Here is a 4,415-nt window from a genome sequence, read left to right on the forward strand (position 1 = left end):
CATCTCCCGTATAGTGTCTCTCGATGGTGTTCCTTTGGAAATTAACTCGGATCGAGGAAGTCTTTTCACCTCTCGATTTTGGGAAAGCTTCCAAAATGCTATGGGAACCCGTCTCTCCTTTAGCACCGCCTTCCACCCTCAGTCGAGTGGTCAAGTGGAACGCGTCAACCAATTCTAGAAGACATGCTTCGAGCCTCTGTTATCTCATTCGGAATGGACTGGGAGAAGTGCCTTCCATTTGCCGAATTCGCTTACAACAACAGCTATCAATCTAGCTTGGGTAAAGCCCCTTTTGAAGTTCTCTATGGACGACGGTGTCGAACACCCCTTAACTGGTCAGAGACCGGGGAAAGACAATTCTTTGGCCCGGATATGATTCAGGAAGCAGAAGAACAAGTTCGTATCGTTCGTGAAAAGTTGAAAACAGCCCAATCTCGTCAAAAGAGTCAATATGACCGAAAACATAAGGCTATGACTTTCGAGGTTGACGAGAAGGCTTATCTTCGGGTCACCCCTCTGAAGGGAACCCATCGTTTCGGTATCAAAGGCAAATTGGCTCCTCGTTACATTGGACCTTTTCGCATTCTCGCCAAACGAGGAGAAGTTGCCTACCAGTTGGAATTACCTCCGCACCTCTCCAGAGTCCACGATGTCTTCCACGTTTCTCAACTCAGGCGTTGCTTCTCGGATCCTATCCGTGAAGTGGACCACGAAACGCTTGATCTCCAAGATAATCTTACATATCGAGAGTACCCCATTCGTATCCTCGATCAGGCCGAGCGTACCACTCGACGTCATAACATCAAGTTTCTCAAAGTACAATGGTCGCACCATTCTGAGGATGAAGCAACTTGGGAAAGGGAGGATCGTCTTCGACTTGAGTACCCCGCCTTCTTCCCGGAGGAACCCAAATCTCGGGACGAGATTCTTTTGAGTGGGGGTGAGTTGTCACACCCTAGCTAGTCATGCATTAGAGTGTTGCATCATGTTTACTCTTTCATCAGAAACTTGAAATGGGGATCTGTGAAACCCTCAGAATCATTTTGAAAATGACCCAAATAAAAATTTCTCCAAAAGGGTCCAAGAAAATGCTCATGTTGATCTCTGAAAATATTGGACAGAGATAAAAATCAAACCAATATTCTTAGTGGCTCATGGACATTTATTTTGGGCATTTGGAATTAATGCATAAATATTTGCTTTGGAAATATATTTCTATATATATTATTATATGTCCAAATATTATGCCAATTATAAAGGAGCTCTGGAATAATATATCTAGCCTCTGAAAAATTTGGCATAAGTTAAATAAATGATTTAATATATTATTTAAATCAGAACAAATGTCAGAAATTAGAAAACAGAAAAAAAATAAAAGGGAGAAGCTTACCTGGGCTCCTCCACTATGCAGCCCATCCAGCTGGCCGGCCCAGCCAGCAGGCGGCCCAGCCGTCTCCCTCCTCTGTCGTCTTCGTCCCGACAGAGGGAGGGGAGTGTGGCCGGCGCGCGCGCGCGCCACCGCGCCACGCCACCTCTCTCCCTGCCTGCCTGCCCTCCCCTCCTCGCCTCGATGCCCTGGACGACGCCACGCCTTCCCCCCCTGCTCTCTCTCACTCGCCCTCGGCTCTTTCCTCCTCTCCCTCGCTCTCTCTCTCACGGCCGACACCACCGTCGCCGCCGTTCGCCTTAGCAGCCGTCTCCGGCCACCCCTCGCTCCCCCGACTAGCTCAGAAGCTCCGCCACAACCCCCTCGTCCTCCCCACCGCTCCACAGGCCTCTGGAAGCCCTGCATCGCCGCCACGTCGCCGTTCCCCTCCTCGGACTCCGACCACCGTCGCCGTCGATTCGCCGTCTCCAGCGCGTCCCCGAGCCCGCTTCGACGCTCACTGCAACCGCGGTGAGCTACGCCACCGTTTCCCCCTCTTCTCCCCCTCGTTCCCTCACCGCAGCCTCCTCCCCACCACGGCCGAACCTCCGCCGTCGCCGAGCTCGCCGTCGACGCAGCTCCGGTGACCATTTGGTCACCCCGGCGAGTCCAATGAGTTCGTAAGGCTCCGTAGAGCATCCCTAGCGCCTCGCCTAGCTCGCCTTCGAGCTCCAACCCCGTTTCCGTGCACGAACGAACCCCGGCGGCCGCAGCCGAGCTCGCCGCCGTCGACTTCGGCCACCCCAGGCCCAGCCACCACCACCGTTCGACGCGCGGGAGCAAGAGCTCTCCAACGAGCCCAAGAACGGCCTCGCCCGTGCCCTGTAGCGCGATCCCGCATCGCGCCGCCGTCTCGGGCCTCGCCGGCGTCACGTCGCCGGTGGGTTTGACCCACTTTGACCACGGCAGGAACCCCCACTGAGTCCCTGACAGGTGGGCCCAGCCCTGTAGCTAATTAGGATTAGCGCTAACCACTGTTAGTTAACCCCCTGACACTGACTAGTGGGCCCCGGCGCCACTAATTAGTAATTAGGATTAATTTAACCCTGTTTAACCCCCCTGTCACTGACGTGTGGGCCCCACACGTCAGGTTTGACTCCAGCCAGCCGCAGTTGACCACTGACGTCATGCTGACGTCATGCTGGCGCAATAATTATATTTCTGGATTTAAATTAAATCAGGAAATTCCAGAATATTATTTAAACTTCAAAAATTCATAACTTTTATTCTGTAACTCCAAATTGGACAAATTATATATGAAAAATGATCAGAAAAATCCAATCTATCCATCTGTACTATTTTCATGCATGATCAAACAAGTTAAATTGATGTTTCAAGCAGAACAAGGAAAAGCACTTTAAAAGGCCATATTTGAATTTGAAATTTGAATCCTTGATTCAAATTTGTTCAAACCCTTCTGGTTTTAGTTGCATTAGCCCAACACACTCATATTGCCATGTTTCATGCATGCATCATATTGTTGCACATTGTTTGGTGATGGTTGTGTATCGGTGTCCTTTGCGACAGGTTCTGCCTCCGAGGAGTACCATGATTACCCTAACGAAGAACCGTATCAGTGCATCGAACCATCAGGCAAGCAACCAACCATTTGATCATATCGATACAATCCCATGTTCTCGCTCCTGCTCTCTTTTACTGCATTAAGACAACGCGTTTCAAACTGCTGTGTGCTACGGTAGTTGAACCCATTTCCTCTGCATGACCTGTCATTGCCACAGTAACTAGATGAAACCCACTAGCATGTGTAGGAGTTGATTGAGCCATATGTATGTGTTGTTCCTACCTTGCTATGCCTGCTATGCTTAGAGTCGTGTCAGGTCTGATTCATCTGGGTGATGGGCTAGAGTGAAATGATTATGTCGGTAATGAGAGTGGTGTGGTGAACACGATTTGGTAAAGGTATCGATGAGAGGCCATGTAGGAGTACATGGTGGGTTGTTTCATTGAAGCCGACCTTAAGCACTGAGATCTGTATGTGTGATTTAAGATACAGCTACTACCATGCATTGGGCCCTGAAATATGACCCCGCTCGACTTCTTATTCACCCTAGCTCTCTGTCCAGGAGTTGCAAGTAGTTTCTGGTGTTTGTAGCCTACTGGAGGCCGTGGACAGCGCTGACCGTAGGGGTGGGCTGTGATGCGGTAGGTACGTGGCACGGTGTACCGAATACCCGTTAGGTATCTCGGGAACCCTGTTCACATGGCCGTATGGGAAACCTCGGCCGGACTCCCTGCGGATGGAACCTGGATAGGCGATAAACCTGGACTAGAGGCTTAAGTGTTTAGGTAGGTCGTGGTCTACACCCACGTCGGCTTTCGCTTGAAGTCTGCCGAGCACATGTCGTGTGCAGACGCTAAGTGGTGAAAACATGTATGAAGAAGTACACCCCTGCAGGGTTATCATGATCTATTCGAATAGCCGCGTCCGCGGTAAAGGACTACTTGGTTGCCTATACAGTTCATAGACAAGTAAATGGAAACTACTAAAAGCCTCAAGATAAGTGTGAGTGCCGAGGATGGCTCTTCCGTAGGAAGACGGAGGCGGATCCTCGGTAGTGTATTGAAGTGGTGAGTAGTGGACTCGTGTGCGCAAAACCATTTCAAGTTGAAGTATCGTAGGATAGTCTAGCCAAGAGTCAAAGCTGGCTTGCTGCAATAACTCCACCAACCCTTCTTGATAATATGCATGTATGTAGGATCTGATGTAAGTCTTGCTGAGTACCTTTGTACTCATGTTGCTATAATTTACATTTTTACAGAAGACGCTGCAACCCCTTCTGATGGGTTCTATGTAGACGTTGACATCAACGAGTAGGCTAAAGGCCCAGGTGGTGATCCTGAGCTTGTGAAGGACCACGTAGTATAGCTAGGCTTCCCAAGCCTCTTTTATTTTACTAGTTGTCTGTACTCAGACAAGTTACTTCCGCTGCTGGTTTGTATGACTGTATGACTTGAATGCTGGGTCGTG

Source organism: Triticum dicoccoides, chromosome 4B (genome assembly GCF_002162155.2).
Source record: "Triticum dicoccoides isolate Atlit2015 ecotype Zavitan chromosome 4B, WEW_v2.0, whole genome shotgun sequence".
In the NCBI taxonomy this organism is placed as follows: Eukaryota; Viridiplantae; Streptophyta; class Magnoliopsida; order Poales; family Poaceae; genus Triticum; species Triticum dicoccoides.